The following is a 20,825-nucleotide window of genomic DNA, read 5'->3' as shown; positions in this document are numbered from 1 at the left end:
AGCGTTTCAGGTCAATGCTTTATCCACTGTGCCACCAGAGGTCAGGCGATTATACTCCTGTTGAAAGTAACATATATTAAATGATAAACTTCAGGTTGTAGTAAAAGTAAAAACTAGGGAAAGAAAAAAACCTTGTCTTTTAGATTAAAACTTTATGGAATAGAATTTGTACTTAATCAGAATAGCTACTTAGGACCTTTTTCTGGTAATGAAAGTATGGTGTCTTAATCTAAAAGAAGCAAGTGGAATTGTTAAATGTTTTGTTTTTTGTCATCTATTTTTGCAAACTCAACCAAGTATAGTGTGTTAATTAATATAAAATACTTTTGAAATGCATAATCTATTTATTTATTTATTTATTCATTTATTTATTTATTGACAAGAAGGGGGAGAGATGAGAAGCATCAACTCGTAGTTGTATTACTTTGGTTGTTCATTGATTGTTTCTCTCATATGTGCCTTGACCAGAAGCTTCACCTGAGCCAGTGACTCTTTGCTCAAGCCAGTGACTGTGGGCTCAAGCTAGCAACCTTGGGCTTCAAGCCAGTGACAGTTGGGCTCAAGCCAGTGACCATGGAACCATGTCAGTGATCCCACGCTCAAGCTGGTGAGACCGTGCTTATGCTGACAATCTTGGGGTTTTGAACCTGGGACCTCATTGTCTCAAGTTGATGCTTTATCCACTGCACCACCACCAGTCAGGTAGATGCATAATCTTTTTGAAAAAATAGAGCCTATAAAAAGATCACATATTGCTAGACAGGATATTGATCTGACTGGTGTGTAATGTTTTTTAAAGCCTTCATTTTTGTCAGCATAAATTCCTTTAATTATTTTCCATTTCTAGTAGGATTTCATTTTGAAATTTAATGTATTAAGTCAGTATAAAGTTTTATAGTTTAGTATTTTGGACCCCAAGTCATTTAAGAGAAAAATGGAAATGTGAAGTTTACTTGAGAAAATTAATTTTCCTCTGTTACATCTCAGTATTCATCCTCCTCCTCATCTTCTTCTGCTTGTTGATCCTTTTAGTCAACAGGTGGATCCCTGTCCTATTCCAGAGACACACTTAGCTGACAGAGATCTCTGAAGAGGTGACTTTGAATTTGCTCATACAGTATCTAAACAAGATGATAATCTGATGGGTACAGAGAATTTCAGAAAACTTCTAATTCTTCTTTTTTTCTTTTTTTTCTTTTTTTGTATTTTTCTGAAGCTGGAAACGGGGAGAGACAGTCAGACAGACTCCCGCATTCGCCCGACCGGGATCCACCCGGCACGCCCACCAGGGGCGACGCTCTGCCCACCAGGGGCGACGCTCTGCCCACCAGGGGGCGATGCTCTGCCCCTCCGGGGCGTCGCTCTGCCGCGACCAGAGCCACTCTAGCGGCTGGGGCAGAGGCCAAGGAGCCATCCCCAGCGCCCAGGCCATCTTTGCTCCAATGGAGCCTTGGCTGCGGGAGGGGAAGAGAGAGACAGAGAGGAAGGAGGCAGGGGGTGGAGAAGCAAATGAGTGCTTCTCCTATGTGCCCTGGCCTGGAATCGTACCCAGGTCCCCCGCATGCCAGGCTGACGCTCTACCGCTGAGCCAACCTGCCAGGGCTTAATTCTTTATCATCAATCTTTTGTATAGTTTGGTATGCAGCAGTGTAGACCTCTAAAGTTTTGCTGTGAAATAACTTCAATAATGATAGATTCTGAAAATCTACAATTGATATGCTTTACTTTCTGCTTTTCAAAATTGTCAATAGTTTCTTCCAGGCGACAAGTTGTAGTGTCCATTGTAGCTCTCTCTAATTTCGTTTCTGCCTGTGAAATAACATGTCGATCAGATGGGTTTCACTGATGTGTTCTTTCTGGGTTAACTGTTTAGCTTCTTTGTTCCTTGTTGTTAGTGTTGCTTTGAGGTCATCTCATTGCGTTTTCACAATGGTTCCATAAGCTTTCGATAGTTCAGCTGCTTCGGTTTTAAACATTTCAACCTCTGCCTGTTGATTACCCTGAAGTTTGGCAAACTCATCAGCAAGATTTTTTCAGGCCTGCTTTAAATTTGAGGTCTCTGTAAAGGCACGTAGAGGTTGATTTCAATCACCAGGAGGTCAGCTTTGTCTCTTAGTAGGCAGTTTTCTGCACATAAACAGCAAAGATTTGGCACAGCTCTTCAGTTGCTTCTCCAGGCTATAGTGAGGTATACTTGAAACCTCTGTGTTCCTGTGGAACACAGGAACATTTATTTAATTTAATTAAATTTAATTTCTAAATAAAAAAATACATTTCACAACAAATGCTTCTCCACATTTGTGACAGCATCTTGCAGTTGTCTGGTTTGAGCACCCCGGTTTTCCAAGCTGTGTCTCAAACATCTTGCCTTGAGCACTGCCAGGACCCTGGACTGGGACCCAACGTCGACTCCGAGGCATCCGGGCGTGTGCTGAGAGGCCAGCCACTGCTGCTGCCGGAGCCCAGATCTGTCCCCTTATACTTGAGTGAGTGTTAAGCTCAGATTAATTTAAGTAGTTATTTTCCCTCAGCATGCTGAAGATGTTACTCTGCTGCCTCTGGCTGCTGTAGTTGTGGTTATTGGTCTACTTGTTCTTTTATAAGTAACCTATCTTTTCCCTGGGGCCTTTTTAAAACTTTTTCTGCAATTTAACTATGATGTGTCTACATGTGATTTCATTTTTACTTAGCCTGCTGGGATTTCTTGTGATTCCTGAATCTGATGATTCATGTCCTTTGTCAATTTTGAAAACTTCTTAGTCATTATTTTTCAAAGATTGCTTGTCCCTAAATTGCATCTTCAGGAACTCCAATTAGACAATTTAGACCTTCCCATTCTATCCTCCATGTCTCTTAGTGTCTCATATTTTTCATCTCTCTTTATCTCTGTGCTGCACTATAGGACAGGTCATTTCTTTAGATCTGTCTTGCAGTGCATGAATTCTCCATTCAACTGTTGAACCAATTCCATTGGACTTTCAATATCAGTGATTTGAGTTTCTGTTTCAAGAAGTTTTATTTACCCATCCATCCATCCATCCATCCATCCAATTGACCTGGTTGTTTTTAACAATCTATTTCTTGTTTGAGTTTTCAGTTCTCTGTTTTACTTTGTTCAACATTTTCAACCTACTTATTTCATATACTATACCTAATTATTCCAGTGTCTAAAGTATAATTCTGGGTATAATTCTACTATTGGAGATGTCCACTTATGGTTGCTCATGTGTCTTACACCTTTTGGCTATGAGCTCTATCTGACTACTCTAACCCTCCAGGGAACCTAAGGGGCCCAGACGGATGGCAGTCTCCTCCAGAGACAATTCACTTTAGCCTCTTTTTTGGGGGTGCAGAGACAGAGAGAGTCAGAGAGAGGGACAGATAGGGACAGACAGACAGGAAGAGAGAAAGATGAGAAGCATCAATTCTTTGTTGCGTTTCCTTAGTTATTCATTGATTGCTTTCTCATATGTGCCTTGACTGGGGGGGGGGAGGGGCTACAGCAGACCAAGTAACCCCTTGCTCGAGCCAGCGACCTTGTGCTCAAGCTGGTGAGCCTTGCTCAAACCAGATGAGCCTGCGCTCAAACTGGTGACCTCGGGGTCTTGAACCTGGGTCCTCCGCATCCCAGTTCGATGCTCTATCCACTGCGTCACCGCCTGGTCAGGCTCACTTTAGCCTCTTGCATGTGTCGCAGAGCACTGCTGCCTGAGGCTCCTTTAATATCCTGGCTTGGAGTTTTCTGGATTGAGGAGGCAAAGTAAATTTGAACCCAGACTTGCAGAGTGCAGGACTATGATTATGAATTTAGCGGAGTCTTTCTTCTTTTTGATCATTTTTTTAAACAATGTTTATTTATTCATTTTAGAAAGGGGGGAGAGAGAGAGAGAAGGGGAAGGAGCTGGAAGCATCAACTCCATTATGGGCCTTGACCAAGTGAACCCAGGGTTTCAAACAGGCGACCTCAGCATTTCCAGGTCGATGCTCTATCCACTGCGTCACCACAGGTCAGTCTCTTTATTCTTTTATTTTCCTTTGCCTCACTTGGATCCAAGCCTAAGATTAAATCGTGGATCTAAAACGGTTATCTTTTCTTCCATTGATGGGCAGATTTTCTAGTCCATCTTTTCACTGGGGGTATCGTCCTTCAAAGGCTCCCAACTTCTATGTATGAGAGAGGAGCAGGATGGGGGATGCAGTCATACGTGTGCCCAAGGCCTGGTCTCCCCGGTTGCCAGCAAAGCCTGAGACTCCCGTGTCCTGGTGTCAGCATACTCCCGGGAGCTGCCCTGGCGCAGCGCTGGCTCCCCAGCTCGGGGCGTGTCTCTTCTTCACCTCTGACGTCTGGAAAGTCCTTGTTTTACTGCAAGTTCAGCTCTGCAGTGAAAAAGATTATTTGATGTGTTTCATCTAGTAATTTTTTTTAAAACCAGGAGTTTGTTTGGTTTAGTATCAAATCCACAATAATACCAGGAGTAGATATCCTTATCAGGATTTTGAAGTATGAGTAGGAGTTCCATACTGGCTATGCCATAGTCTAGCACTCAACCACTGTGCCTATAATTGTTTTGTACTGCGGTCGTGTTGCTCAGCCTGTTTTAGCTCTTTGCAGATTCCTCAGACTTGGTACCTGGTTCTAGGCCAAGCATGGCTTTCTGCTACAGAGCATATGCATGGCTCAGCCCATGCTGATCCCATCCCAGGCTTCCTGTCTGCATTTCTACCTTTGGCCCTATTGCCAGCGCTGTTCCAGGGGATAGTAAGTATGTGGCCCCTCCTCAGCACAGGGATGTGTCGTACGGCCTGCCCTCAGTCTGCCTCCTCTGTCTTTCTGGAGACAGAGATGGGCCTTAGCTTCAGAATCCTGCACCTCTGCTGGAATGCCTGCCCTGCCTCCTTCCCACACGTGGGATCCAGGCTAGCATCTTCAGATGTCAGATAGCACTTGAGACAGCAAGCATAGAGATTTGTTCTCTGGGGTTTTCCCTTCTAGAAAAGAGACCTGTTCATTTTCTATCGACTATTAAGACTTTAATGTGAATGAACTTCTCTGACACTACAATAAGGGTAATAGCCAGTGTTTGTTGAGATCCTGGAGTGCACTAAGTAATTTTTATTGAGACCCAACACTGAGAGCAAGGAGGGGAAAGATCTCTCTGTAGACCAAGATATGGCATGGAGTCTGTTGCTGGCAAAGGGGGTATGAAGATGGGTTCCAAGTTGTGATAGGGTTTGTGAGGGCCCCGAGGGCTTGGAAAAGGAAGTCACCACTGGCAGGGAAGAGGAACAGATAGACATTCATAATTCATTCAGTCAACAAACACTCCCTGAGCACCTACTGACCGCCAGGCATTGTGCTGAGTGCTGGGGATACAGACAGGAATGAGGACTGGCCTCAGGGAGCTTAGATGAGCCCGGCATGAGGCAAATCCTTGCATATCACCTCAGAACATCTGCCCTAGTCCCTCACTGTACAGATGAAGTAAATGCCCAGAGAGGGAAGAGAACTAGCTCGGGGTTGCACAGCAAGTACTTTCATCACAGACATAGTGAAGGTGGCCTTGAGGAAATAGAGCCTGTGGTGAGGGAGGCCCCATGTCTCTCTACTTCCCTGGAAGTCAGTGTGGAGGCCTGTGGTCAGCCACAGACTGCTCCCCAGAGGTTGCTGGGGCTGGGGTGGCATGGGGATCATTTTCCTCAGTCCCCAGGAAGGAAGGCTGCTGGCTGAGGAGCCCTTCCTTGCCCACCCCATTAAAACACATGGGACAGAGCCATCTTTATCAGAATCCAGCTATGGCTGCCTCAGGCTTGCTGGGAGGTGCTGGGGCCGGGAGCAAGGCTGAGGCTCAGGACGGGCTGACACAGCCGAGAGGAGATAATTTCAATCTGCAGCCTCCAGACAGAGGGAGAAATGTAAACAGAAGCTGCAGAGCCAGCAGCCATGGGGGTGGGGTGGGGTGGGGTGGGGCAGGCAATGGCTCCTGCTGCTGGCCAGCCTCTCTCACAGAGCCCACTTTGAGGGGAGCTCAGGTTGATTTTCCATGACCTTGTCTTTCATAGGCATGTGAGCCAGTGGCTTCTTTGGCTGCGGAGGTCACTGCAGGCCATGCTCACCATCAGTGGGCCTAAGTGGGGAGAGTTCTGGCCCAGCAGCGGACAGAACTCCATCAACCCTAGCTCCGTTTCACAGCTAGCTGTGGGACAAGCTTCAGCAAGGCGCTTGATTTTTCAAGTTCCTCACCTGTAAAATGGGGCTATATTAGAACCAACCTCCTAAGGCTGCCTGATTTTTGTACATTCTACAAATATTTATCGGGTCCTACCTAAGTTCCAGACACCACTGAGGAACGGAACACAAAGCAGAGACTGTCTCTTTCCTTTCCTCAGAGCTGAAGGTGAGGTTTCAGTGAGATAGTGTGGCTAGAACGCTTGACAGCGGCCTTGGCACAGGGCAGTGTTCAAAAGATGGAAGTTATTGGTTGTGCTGGTTGTTATTATTAGTTAATTAATTTGAGCCAGTGCAGCCTGGGTTCATCTCCCAGCCTCCTAACCCCGTCTACATGACCAACTCAGGCTCAGCCCTCAGTACGTAAATGTCCCCTCCTGCAAGCAGCTCTCCGTGGTTTCAGGAGGCTGGGTTATCCCCCTCCCCGTCCCCTTCACTCCCCTCTACCCTACTTCCCACGCTTCATTGTGGCACTTCCAAGTGATAACTATGGGGACACCAATGACATGCGGAGAGGCACAGTGTCTTCTGCTCCTTCTTCAAACTTTTGATTTTATTTCTTTTTTTCCTAGTTAAGGTTAAAAACAGACTGTTGTTACCATCAGCTCCTCCCTCTGTGTGTGCCCAAACCGGATATGTCCACCTGAAGGCTGGGCTGGACCATGTCCTGTCCCTTGTTCCCCGGGGCCTGGCACACTATAGATGTCCATTTGGTGTTTGTTGACTGAATGAATGAATGAATGAATGAATGAATGAATGAATGAATGAATGGTTGTGAGTCCTTATAGACCCTGACTTTCAGGCACTGTGGTTGCCCCTCAGAGTCAGGAAACGCAACCTCCTAGCCCGTGATTAACAATTAGTTATGGGGAGATCACAGGTCAGCAGTGTAGGCTTCTGTATATGGGGGTGTGTGACACTGATCGCTGACGTTTATTGAGTGCTCATCACAGCTGTGTACGGTTAGGAGCTCTTTAGGTAGATCTAATCTTCATCCTACTCTTATGAGATAAAAAAAATGTTATTTTTTTTCCATTTTGCAGATGAGGAAATGGAAGCCTAAGAGTGATAAAATATCTTTTTATATCACTTTGATTCAGAATTTTTTTAAATTTAAAATTTTATTTAGAAAATTAACTTTACAGGATGACATTGATCAGTAGGAGTACATAAGTATCAGTTAAATACTTATATAGCATTTGAACTGTTGATTAGGTTGTATACTTATCACCCAAAGTCAGATAATTTTTCATTACCTTATATTTGTCCCTTTTTTACACCCTTCCCGCCAACTCCCTCCCCCATCTCTCTCCCCCACATCCCCTTCCGCCTGGTAACCACTTCACTTTTATCTATGTCCATGAGTCTCAGTTTTATATCCCACCTATGTGTGAAATCATACAGTTCTTAGCTTTTTCTGATTTATTTCACTCAATATGATGCTCTCAAGGTTTATCAATGTTGTTGTAAATAGCACTATGTCATCATTTCTTATGGCTGAGTAGTATTCCATAGTATATATATACCACATCTTCTTTATCCAATCCTCTATCGAGGGTCACTTTGGCTGTTTCCATGTCTTGGCCACTGTGAATAATGCTGCAGTAAACATGAGGTGGGAATGCATGTGTCTAGGTAACAGTGTTTTTGAGTTTTTGCTGTAGATGCCCAATAGAGGGATTGCTGGGTCATATGGTAATTCTATTCTTAATTTTTTGAGGAACCACCCTACTTTCTTCCATAATAGTTGTACTAATTTGTATTTCCACCAACAGTGAATGAGGGTTCCTTTTTCTCCACAGCCTCTCCAACACTTGTTATTACCTGTCTTCTTGATAATAGCTAGTCTAACAGGTGTGAGGTGGTATCTTATTGTAGTTTTGATTTGCATTTCTTTTTTATTTTTTAATTAATTAATTAATTAATTTAAATTTATTGTGTTTACACAGATTCAAGTGTCCCATGGAATACATCCTCCCACCCTGTGTTCCCCTCAATACCCCTCTTTTCCCCCTCCCTCCAAGGCCCTCCCCCTTCCCTCCAGGATTTGCTTTTCTGCTCTCTATAATGCTGTGTTGTGTATATATAATTTCACTAATCTCTTTCCCTTCTCTGATCCCATCCTCTCATTCTCTTTCCCTCTGTCTGCTTTCCTTCTGGCCCCTTTGATCCCGACTCTGCCTCTATTCTGTTCCTCAGTTCACATTGTTCATTGGATTTCTCAAATGAGTGAGGTCATATGATATTTTTCTTTCTCTGCCTGGCTTATTTCACTTAGCATAATAGTTCCCAGGTCCATCCATGTTGTGGCAAAAGGTAAGATTTTCTTCTTTTTCATGGTCGCATAGTATTCCATTATGTATATGTATCACAGTTTTTTAATTCACTCATCCACTGATAGACACTTGGGCTGTTTCCAGATCTTGGCTATTGTAAACAATGCTGCCATAAACATGGGGGTGTATTTCTTCTTTTGAATCAGTGATATGGTGTTTTTAGGATATATTCCTAAAAGTGGGATGGCTGGGTCAAAAGGCAGTTCCATTTTTAATTTTTGAGATATCTCCATACTGTTCTCCACAGAGGCTGCACCAGTCTGTATTCTCACCAGCAGTGCAGGATGGTTCCCTTTTCTCCACATCTTCGGAAGCACTTATTATGTGTTGTTCTGTTAATGAGCACTATTCTGACTGGTGTAAGGTGATACCTCATTGTAGTTTTAAGTTGCATTTCTCTAATGATTAGTGATGTTGAACATTTTTTCATCTGTCTATTGGCCATCTGTATGTCCTCTTGTAGAAGTGTCTATTCATTTCTTTTGCCCATTGTTTGATTGAATTGTATACCTTCCTGGTGTTGAGTTTTACAAATTCTTTATAAAATTTGGTTATTAACCCCTTATCAGATGCATTAGCAAATATATTCTCCCATTGTGTGGTTTGTCTTTTTATTTATTTATTTATTGCTCATGGAGATAAATCAGCAAATATATTGCTGCGAGAGATGTCAGAGAGCTTACTGCCTATGTTTTCCTCTAAGATGATTATGGTTTCACGGCTTACATTTAAGTCTTTTATCCATTTTGAGTTTATTTTTGTGAGTGGTGTAAGTTGGTGGTCTAGTTTCATTTTTTTGCAGGTAGCTGTCCAATTTTCCCAACACCATTTGTTAAAGAGGCTGTCTTTACTCCATTATATGCTCTTACCTCCTTTGTCAAATATCAGTTGTTCATAAAGGTGCAGGTTTATTTCTGGGTTCTCGGTTCTGTTTCATTGATCTATATGCTTGTTCTTTTTTTTTTTTTTTTTTGTATTTTTCTGAAGCTGGAAACGGGAAGAGACAGTCAGACAGACTCCCGCATGTGCCCGACCGGGATCCACCCGGCATGCCCACCAGGGGCGATGCTCTGCCCACCAGGGGGCGATGCTCTGCCCCTCTGGGGCATCGCTCGGTTGCGACCAGAGCCACTCTAGCGCCTGGGGCAGAGGCCAAGGAGCCATCCCCAGCGCCCGGGTCATCTTTGCTCCAATGGAGCCTCGGCTGCGGGAGGGGAAGAGAGAGACAGAGAGGAAGGAGAGGGGGCGGGGTGGAGAAGCAGATGGGCACTTCTCCTGTGTGCCCTGGCTGGGAATCGAACCCGGGTCCCCCGCACACCAGGCCGACGCTCTACCGCTGAGCCAACCGGCCAGGGCATATGCCTGTTCTTATGCCAGTACCAAGCTGTTTTGAGTACAATGGCCTTGTAGTATAACTTGATATCAGGAAGTGTGATACCACATACTTTATTCTTCTTTTTCAAGATTGCTGAGGCTGTTCGTGTTATTTTCTGGTTATATATAAATTTTTGGAATATGTGTTCTATATCTTTGAAGTATGTCATTGGTATTTTAATAGGAATTGCATTGAATTTATAAATTGCTTTGGGTAATATAGACATTTTAATGATGTTTATTCTTTCTATCCATGAACACAGTATATGCTTCCACTTGCTTGTATCTTCCTTGATTTCTTTTATCAATGTTTTATAGTTTTCCAAGTACAAGTCTTTAACTTCCTTGGTTAAATTTACTCCTAGGTACTTTATTTATTTATTTATTTTTTGTTGCAATAGTGAAGGGGATTGTTTCCTTAATATCTCTTTCAGACAGTACATTGTTGGTGTATAAAAATGCCTCTGATTTCTGAATATTAATTTTATATCCTGCCACCTTGCTGAATTCATTTATCAGGGTCAGTAGTTTTCTGACTGAGACTTTAGGGTTTTCTATGTATCATGTCATCAGCAAATAATGATAGTTTTACTTCTTCTTTCTCAATTTGGATGCCTTTTATTTCTTCTTCTTGTCTGATTGCTGTGACTAGGACTTCTAGAACGATGTTGAATAAAAGTGGTGAAAGGGGGCACCCTTGCCTTGTTCCTAATCTAAAGAGAATTGCTTTTAATTTTTGCCCATTGTGTATGATGTTAGCTGTGGGTTTGTCATAGATGGCCTTTATTATGTTGAGGTATGTTCCCTGTATTCCCACTTCGCTGAGAGTTTTGATCATAAATGGGTGCTGGATTTTGTCAAAAGCTTTTTCTGCATATATTGATATAATCATGTGATTTTTCTCCTTCCTTTTGTTTATATGATGAATCACATTAATTGATTTGCAAATATTGTACCAGCCTTGCCTCCCCAGAATAAATCCCACATGATCATGATGTATGATTTTTTTTCATGTATTGCTGGATCTGATTTGCTAATATTCTGTTGAGGATTTTAGTATCTAAATTCATCAGGGATATTGGCCTATAATTTTCTTTTTTTGTGTTGTCTTTGCCAAATTTTAGAATCAGAATTATACTCACCTCATAAAAGGAGTTTGGAAGTTTTCCCTCCTCTTGAATTTTTTGAAATAGCTTGAGAAAGATAGGAGTTAGTTTTTTGAATATTTGGTAGAATTCATCTGTGAAGCCATCTGGCCCAGGGCTTTTGTTTGTTGGGAGTTTTTTGATAACTGTTTCGATCTCATTTGTTGTAATCGGTCTGTTTAGGTTTCCTGATTCTTCCAGATTGATTTTTGAAAGATTATATGTTTCAAGAAATTTACCCATTTCACCCAGGTTGTCTAATATTTTGGCGTACAGTTCTTTATAGTATTTTCTTACAATCCTTTATATTTCTGCTGTGTCAGTTGTTTCTTCTCCATTCTCATTTCTAATTTTATTTATTTGAGTCCTCTTTTTTTCTTGGTGAGTCTGGTTAAAGATTCATCAATCTTGTTTACCATTTCAAAGAACCAGCTCTAGGTTTCATTGATCCTCTGTATTGTTTTTTTAGCCTCTATGTCATTTATTCCTGCTCTGATCTTTATTATTTCCTTCCTTTTACTAGCTCTGGGCCTTACTTGCTGTTATTTTTCTAGTTCTTTTAGATGCAGGGTTAAATTGTTTATTTGTGCTTTTTCTAGCTTCTTTAGGTATGCCTGTAATGCTATGAACTTCCCGCTTAGGACTGCTTTTGCTGTGACCATAGATTTTAAATTGTTGTATGTTAATTTTCACTTGTTTCAAGGAAATTTTTTACTTCTTCCTTGATCTCATTGTTAACCCATTTGTTATTTAATAACATGCTATTTAGTTTCCAAGTGTTTGAATGTTTTTTAGTTTTTCTATTGTAGTTGATTTCTAGTTTCATGCCATTGTGATCAGAGAATAAATCCCACATGATCACGCTTGATATGATTTCAATCTTCTTAAATTTACTGAGACTTGTTTTGTGTCCTAACATGAAGTCTATCCTAGAGAATATACCATGAGCACTTGAAAAGAATGTATATTCTGCTGCTTTAGGGTGAATGGTTCTGAAGATATCTATTAAATTCAGTTGATCTAGTGTCTCCTTTAAGTCTTCTGTTTCTTTGTTAATTTTCTTTCTTGAGGATCTATTCAGTAATGTTAGTAGGGTATTGAAATCCCCTACTATGATAGTATTGCTGTTTATCTCTCCCTTTATGTCCATGAAAATCTGCTTTATATATTTAGGTGCTCTTATATTAGGTGCATATATATTTATAATGGTTATATCTTCCTGTTGGGTTGCTCCTTTTATCATTATGTAGTGACCTTCTTTATTCCTTACTACAGCCTTTGTTTTAAAGTCTATTTTGTCAGATATAAGTATTGCTACCCCAGCTTTTTTTAAATTTCCATTTGCATGAAATATTTTTTTCCATCCCTTTACTTTCAGTCTATGTGTATCTTTTGTTTTGAGGTGGGTCTCTTGTAGTCAGCATATGTACGGGTCCTATTTTCTTTTTCTTTTTCTTTTTTTAAAATTTTTATTTATTTATTTATTCATTTTTTTAGAGAGGAGAGGGAGAGACAGAGAGAGAGAGAGAGAGAGAGAGAGAGAGAGAAGGGAGGAGGAGCTGGAAGCATCAACTCCCATATGTGCCTTGACCAGGCAAGCCCAGGGTTTCAAACCAGTGACCTCAGCATTTCCAGGTCAATGCTTTATCCACTGCGCCACCACAGGTCAGGCAGGTCCTATTTTCTTATCCATGCAGCTACCCTATGTCTTTTGATTGGAGCATTTAATCCATTTACATTTAAGGTTATTATTGATATGTAGTTGTTTTTGTTTTTTTTTAAGAATTTTTTTATTGATTTTATTTTTTTTATTTATTCATTTTTATTAGAGAGAGAGGAGAGAGAGAGAGAGAGGAAAGAGATAGAGAGAACAGAGGGAGGAGCAGGAAGCATCAACTCCCATATGTGCCTTGACCAGGCAAGCTCAGGGTTTTGAACTAGCAACCTCAGCATTCCAGGTCAATGTTTTACCCAGTGTGCCACCACAGGTCAGGCAATATGTAGTTGTTTATTGCCATTTTAATCTTTAAATCTACATTTCTTTTTTTTTTACTAGATTCTCCCCCCCCCCCTTTGTTCTGTTTATAACAGGCCCCTTAACATTTCTTGCAGCATGTTTTGGGTGTAATGAATTCCTTGAGGGTTTTTTTTTTGTTGTTGTTGTTGTTGTTTTGTTTTGTTTTTATTTTTTTATCTGGAAAGCTTTTTATTTCTCCTTCAATTTTAAATAATAGCCTTGCTGGATAAAGAAGTCTTGGCTATAGGCTCTTGTTCTGCATTACTTTGAATATTTCTTGCCATTCCCTTCTGGCCTCAAGTGTTTCCGTTGAGAAGTCAGATGTCTTTTTATGGGAGCTCCTTTGTAGGTGATTGATTGCTTTTCTCTTGCTACTTATAGTATTCTTTCTTTATCTCTTAGCTTTGGTATTTTAGTTATGATGTGTCTTGGTGTAGTCTCTTTAGGTTCCTTTTTAATGAGATTCTTTGTGCTTCTTGAACTTGTATGACTTTTTTATGCATCAATTTAAGGAAGTTTTCAGCTATGATTTCTTCAATCAGGTACTCTATCTCTTGCTCTTTCTCTTCTCCTTCAGGAACCCGTATTATGCGGATGTTGTTTCTCTTCATGTTATCACAGAGCTCTCTTAGAGTTTCCTCAGACTTTTTAATCCTCTTTTCATTTTGCTGTTCTGCTTCTGTGCTTTCGCTTCTCTTGTCTTCTAAATCACTGATTCAGTCCTCTGCTTCATCCAGCCTTGCTTTTAATTTCTTCTAGTATAGTCTTCATTTCTGATATTGTATTTGTCATTTATGTCTGATTCTTTATTATGATTTCAATGTCCTTTTTGATGCCAGCTATCTCTTTGTTTAGGTGCTCATTTTATCCATCTATTGTTGCTCTAAGATCCTTGAGCATCCTAACAATCATTATTCTAAACTCTGCATCTGGTATCTTAGTTATTTCCATTTTATTCAATTCTTTTTCTGGAGATTTCTCTTGTTGATTCATTTGAATTGCACTTCTTTGTCTTCTCATTTTTTCTCTCTGTAGACTGCTCCTTTGGATGTGATGTTTGTGTAGCTAGCTGAGTATAGGGTTGGCGTTGTCTGCCTCCAGCTTTCAGTTGTGTTGTTTTAAAATCTTCTTGGGATGGCTTCAGCTGTTTGTAATCTACTTTGGGCAACTTATCTGCTGCTACTACTCTTTTTTCTCTTTGTGACAATGTTGTCTATGCTGGGTCAGGTGTGAGGAGCCTTTCCTTAAGATACCACTCTAACTATGGTTGTTAGGTCCTGAGCTGATGCCCTCCTTATGTGGCTGCTGGATGTACCAGCCTTGGATCTCTCTGACCAGAACCTGGTGCACACCAGTGGGGGTCACTGCTTTTGACTGGCCCTTAGCAACCTTCTTGGAGCTACAGGTGATCCAGAATTTGTATCTCTGCTGGGCCCTGATGCCATTGTAACTATCAGCCGCATTTCTAGGCTGGCTTTTATCCACTCTTGGCCAGTGTGTGTGGCTTCTTTATTCCTGAAGTGAGGTTTTTTTCCGCAAGCCCCCCTCTGCCTCCTCAGGCACTTGGGCATCAGTGCTCATGGCTGCAGTTCAGGCTGTTCTGTGGGTGTGGGGGACTCCTCGCCTCCCTGGGCTCTGCCCCCTTGCCGGTGCACAGGCTACCTCTCAGGGCTCTGCCCCCCCCGGGCCTGAGAGACACCCCTTAGGGCTCTACCCCTCTCCTTCGCAGCATGGGCCACCAGGTTCCTCCTTTTGCAGGTGCATGGGCTCTGCCCCTTGCTGTCACTGCACCAGCCATCTGGCTCCACCCCCCCGTGGCATGCAGGATGCCTCACCCCACTGGGGTCTGCCTCACGCCGGCACAGGGGACACCTTGCCCCACATGGTTCCGCCCCCATCGGCGCATGGGAGTTCTCTCTAGGCTCCACTCCCTGCTGCCGCCATGCGGGCTGCCTTGCTGGGCTCTGCCCCAATCTGCTGTGCTGGTCAAGTGCCACGGCCACCGCCACAACTGGGCTCTCCTGCCCTTCCGAGGGTACTCAACAGGTTGTGGGTCTGTGAAGCCCAGACCTCAGCACTTAAAACCTGTGTCCCTGATGTGCACCCTGCTTCTAAGTGACTCTTTGTGCTGACTGGAGTAGGAGAGCCTCCGGTGGGTGTAGTAATTGCTTCCCTTTGCTGGTGCCACTTCTTCTGGGGAAAATGGCCACTTTAGGTTTGGGGAGTGACCCAGTATAGGGGTTAGAGTGGCTGTCCCTCACAGTCTCTCCCTGTGCCCCCGAGACTACACTCTCCTCTCGCAACTCCAGTCCTCTCAGCACTCCTTGCTCCCAGAGTCCTGGGTAAGTGACTGTGAACGAAGTTTTCTGCACTGTTCCTTTAAGATGGAGCCTGGTCTGAGAGTTCTGTCTCTCTCTTGCAAACAGTAACCCAGCTTTTCTTTCAGATAAATACTGGCCATATGCCTTCTCTAGTCTCTGGGGCTCCAGGCTGGGGTTCCGGTCCTGTGACTGAGGGCCCACAACTCTCCTGGAAACTCACCCCACCATGAGAGACTCTCAGGCTGCTGCTTGCTCCTGGGAGCAGGACAGCTCTTTCCGTGTCTCCGCCCTTCCTACCTGCTCAGCGTGGTTTCTTCAGTGTTGCTTGGTTATAGATTCCTCTTAGTTTAGTCCAAAGTTGGTTTTTCAAGATGATTGTTCCTAAGTTAAGTTGTAATCCACTTTGGTTCTGGGAGGTGGGAGTTGTAACTTCTACCTATTCCCGTCTCCATTTTCCTATCTTCTAATTTGCATTTCTTGAATAGCGAGTGAAGATGAGCATTGTTTCATATATCTGTTGGCCATTTGTATGTCCTCTTGAGAGAAGTGTCTGTTCAGAGCCTCTCCCTATTTTTTAATTGGATTATTTGCTTGTTTGTTGCTGAGCTTTGTGAGTTCTTTATCTATTTTGGATATTAACCCCTTATCAGAGCTGTTGTTTGCAAATATCATCTCCCATTTAGTTGGCTGCCTGTTTGTTTTGTTGTCAGTTTCTTTTGCTGTGCAGAAAGTTTTTAGTTTGATATAGTCCCATTCTTTTATTTTTGCCTTTACTTCCCTTGCCTTTGGGGTCAAATTCATAAATTATTCTCTCCGGCCAAGGTTCATGAGCTTAGTACCTATGTTTTCTTCTATGTAATTTATTGTTTCAGATCTTCTATTTAGGTCTTTGATTCATTTTGAATTAATTTTTGTGCAGAGAGACAATCTGTAGTCAGGTTTCATTCTTTTGCATGTGGCTTTTCAATTTTCCCAGCACCATTTATTGAAGAGGCTTTCTTTTCTCCATTGTGTGTTTTTGGCTCCTTTGTCAAAGATGATTTGTCCATATATATGTGGTTTTATTTCTGGGCTCTTGATTCTTTTCCATTTGTCTGTATGTCTGTTTTTCTGCCAATACATGCTATTTTGATTATCGTGACTCTATAGTATAATTTGAAGTCAGGTAGTGTGATACCTCTGGCTTCATTCTTTTTCCTCAGGATTGCTTTGGCTGTTTGGGGTGTTTTATAGTTCCATACAAACCTGGTGATTTTGTATTCTATATCTTTAAAAAATGACATTGGGATTTTGATGGGAACTGCATTCAATTTGTATATTTCTTTGGGTAATATGACCATTTTAACTATGTTGATTCTTCCAATCCATGAACATGGAATATGTTTCTATTTCATTGTGTCTTTTTCAACTTCTTTCAATAATGTTTTGTAGTTTTCAGTTTAAAGGTCTATCATGTCCTTTGTTAAGTTTTTTTTTTTTTTTTGTATTTTTCTGAAGCTGGAAATGGGGAGAGACAGTCAGACTCCCGCATGTGCCCGACCGGATCCACCCGGCACACCCACCAGGGGCGACGCTCTGTCCACCAGGGGGCGATGCTCTGCCCCTCCGGGCATCGCTCTGCTGCAACCAGAGCCACTCTAGCGCCTGGGGCAGAGGCCAAGGAGCCATCCCCAGCGCCCGGGCCATCTTTGCTCCAATGGAGCCTTGGCTGCGGGAGGGGAAGAGAGACACAGAGAGGAAGGAGGGGGGGTGGAGAAGCAAATGGGCGCTTCTCCTATGTGCCCTGGCCGGGAATCGAACCCGGGTCCCCCGCACGCCAGGCCGACGCTCTACTGCTGAGCCAACCGGCCAGGGCCTGTTAAGTTTTTTTTCTAGGTATTTTGTGGTTGTTGTTCTTGCAATTATAAAAGGAATTGTTTTTTTGAGTTGCTTTTCTGATGTTTCATCATTGACTTATAGGAAAGCAGTGGACTTTTCCATATTGATTTTGTATTCTGAGATTACTGTATTGGTTTACTATTTCTCATACTTTTTTTGTGGAGTCTTTGGGGTTTTCTATATACAGGATCATGTCATCTGCAAAAAGTGATACCTTTACTTCTTCTTTCCTGATATAGATGCCTTTTATTTTTTTCTCTTGCCTGATTGCTCTGGCTAAAACCTCCAGAACTATGTTGAATAAGAGTGAAGAGAGTGGGTAGCCTTGTCTCATTCCTGATTTTAAAGGGAAAGCCTTCATTATTTCACCATTCAGTATGATATTAGCTGATGGTTTGTCATTTATGGCCTTTATTATGTTGAGATGCTTTTCTTCCTTCTGATTTTATTAAGTGGTTTAAACATAAAGGGATTTTGTATCTTATTGAATGCCTTGTCAGCATCTATTGATAGGGTCATATGATTTTTGTTCTTTGTTTTGTTGATGTGGTATATTATGTTTATTGATTTCTATATGTTGAACCATGCTTGTGCTCCTGCAGTGAGTCCCATTTGATCATGATGGATTATTGTTTTAATATGTTGTTGTATTCAATTTGCTAGTATTTTGTTTAGGATTTTTACATCTGTATTCATTAGAGGTATTGGTGTGTAGTTTTCTTTTTTTGTGTCGTCCTTGCCAGGTTTTGGTATGAGGGTTATGTTGGCCTCATTAAATTTGTTGGAGAATATTGCTTCCTCTTCTATTTTTTGGAAAACTTTGAGAAGGATAGGTACCAAATCTTATTTGAATGTTTGGTAGAATTCACTAATATAGCCACCTGGTCCTGGTCCTTTGTTTAGGGGGAGGTTTATGATAGCTGTTTCTATTTCCTTCCTGCTTATAGGTCTGTTTAGGGTTTCCACTTCTTTATGACTCAGTCTAGGAAGATTGTATTGTTCAAGGAATTTATCCATTTCTTTTAGGTTGTTGAATTTGGTGCCACATAATCTTTCATAAATTTCTACTATGATCCCTTGTATATCTGTGATGTCTGTGGTCATTTCTTGTCTTTTATTCAGATTTTGTTTATATGAGTCCTTTTTCTCTTTTTTTGTGACAGAGACAGAGTCAGAGAGAGGGACAGACAGACTGGAAGGGAGAGAGATCAGAAACATCAATTCTTTGTTGTGGCTCCTTAGTTGTTCATTGATTGTTTTCTCATATGTGCCTTGACAGGGTTGGGGCTCCAACTGAGCCAGTAACCCTTTGCTCAAAGACCAGAGACCTTTGGGCTCAAGCCAGTGATCATGGGGTCATGTCTATGATTCCACACTTAAGCCAGTGATCCTGCAGTCAAGCTGGTGAGTCTGTGCTCAAGCCGACAACCTCGGGGTTTCAAGCCTGGGTCCTCTGTGTCCCAGGCTGATGCTCTATACATTGTGTAACCTCCTGGTCAGGCTAGACAGTTCCATTTTTAATATTTGTAAAAAATGTTTATTTTATTAATTTTATAGAGAGAGGAAGGGAAAGAGAGAGAGACAGGAATAGCAGTCTATTCCTATATGTGCCCTGACTGGGGATCTAACCAGCAACCTCTGTGCTTTGAGACAGTGCTTTAACCTACCAAGCTATTCGGCCAGGGCTCCATTTTTAATCTTTTGAGGTAGCTCCATACTGCTTCTCACGGTGGCTGTACTAATCTGCATTCCCACCAGAGGTATATGAGGGTTCTCTTTCGCCAGTCCTCACCAACACTTGTTTGTTGATTTATTGATGATAACCATTCTCATAGGTGAGGTGATATCTCATTGTGTTTTTAATTTGCATGTCTCTGATTATTAGTGATGTTGAGCAACTTTTCATATGTCTACTGACCATCTGTATGTCCTCTTTAGACAAGTATCTATTCATGTCCTTCGCCCATTTTTTAATTATTGGATAGTTGTGTTTTTTTGTGTGGGTTTTTTGGTGTTGAGTTTTATAAGTTTTTTATAATTTTTGGATATTAAGCCCTCATCAGATGTATGATTGGCATGTTCTTCTATTCAGTGGGATGTCTTTTAATTTTCTTGATAATTTCCTTAGCTCTGGAAAAACTTTTTAGTTTGATATAGTCTCATTTGTTTATTTTTTCTTTTGTTTTTCTTGCCTGCATAGATATATCAGAAAAAATATTTCAATGAGAAATGTCTGAGATTTTACTGCTTATGTTTCCTTCTAAGATTTTTATGGTTTTGAATCTAACAGTTAAGTCTTTAATCCATGTTGAGTTTATTCTTGTATATTGTGTAAGAAGGAGGTCTAGTTTTCATTTTTTTGCACGTATCTATCCAATTTTTCCAACATCATTTATTGAATAGATTGTCTTTACCCCATTGTATGTTCTTGCCTCCTTTGTCAAATATTTATTTACTATAAAGGCATGGGCTTATTTCTGGGCTCTCTATTCTGTTCCATTGATCTATATATCTGTTTTTATGCCAGTAACATGAATGATTACTATGGCTTTGTAGTATAGTTTGGTATCAGGTAACATGATTCCTCCAACTTTGTTCTGTTTTTCTCAAGATTGTTGTTGCTATTCGGAATATTTTTTGTAATTTCATATAAATTTTTGGAATATTTGTTCTAGTTTTATGAAATCTGCGGTTAATACCTCGATAGAAATTGTGTTGGATCCATAGATTGCTTTGGGTAGTATGGACATTTTAATGATGTTAATTCCTCCTATCTGTGAACATGGTATATGCTTCCACTTATTTGTATCTTCTTCAGTTTCTTTCTTCAGTATCTTACAATTTTCTGAGTGGTAAAATATCTTTCCCAAGATCATACAGCTAGTAATTGTGGGTGTCGTCAGGATTTGAACCCAAGTGGGGCACCTCCAGGACCAATCCAGTTGGCCCTTCACTGTAAAATCTCCTAGGCCTCCTTGCGGTGTGTGGTTGTGTGGGCAAGACGGCATGCCCATGTGTGGTCTGTGGCAACTGTATCCTGGACAGCTCCTGCCATTCTGGGTGTGCTCTGGCTCCCAGCAGCGGGTGGCAGAAAGAAAGGAGATGTTGCTTTAGGCTCACATGACAGACAAAGGTAGACTGGAAGCATGGGCTGTCACAGTAACGGTGCGGGCTGAGAGCCATCTGCTTGCCTCTGGGGGCACCTAGTGACGTGGGCTGGAGCCCTCAAGCCTGGAGTGGAGTGGACTGCTCTGGGTCTGAGAAGTCACCGCGTGGCATGGCATATTTGTTTACTGGCTAATTTGAACAATTTTCAGCTAATGTATCTCTAGGGACCCCAGTGGCATGCTGAGAGGCACAGTGTCTTCCACCAATGATTCCAGATTTTGATTTTGTTTGTTTCTTTTTTCCCCAGCTGTGATCAAAATGATTCTTAGGAAATGATGAATGCCTTTAGGTCAGCAGAGAGGAGCCTGTGTGTCTTTTTGGTACCACTGTGTGGGTACACAGCTGTGTCGCACTTGGCAG

The 20,825-nt window shown here is 41.8% G+C and overlaps 1 pseudogene; it reads right to left on the bottom strand.

Annotated features, from left to right (window-relative positions):
- Nucleotides 1–962: 962 nt before the first annotated feature.
- LOC136314000 (CBY1-interacting BAR domain-containing protein 1-like) overlaps nt 963–20,825 on the bottom strand; it is a 44,084-nt pseudogene continuing 24,221 nt past the window's right edge.

This window comes from Saccopteryx bilineata, chromosome 10 (assembly GCF_036850765.1).
Source record: "Saccopteryx bilineata isolate mSacBil1 chromosome 10, mSacBil1_pri_phased_curated, whole genome shotgun sequence".
Taxonomy (NCBI): Eukaryota; Metazoa; Chordata; class Mammalia; order Chiroptera; family Emballonuridae; genus Saccopteryx; species Saccopteryx bilineata.
The sequence above is the reverse complement of the archived record's forward strand: the minus strand, read 5'-3'. Positions and strand labels throughout refer to the sequence as shown.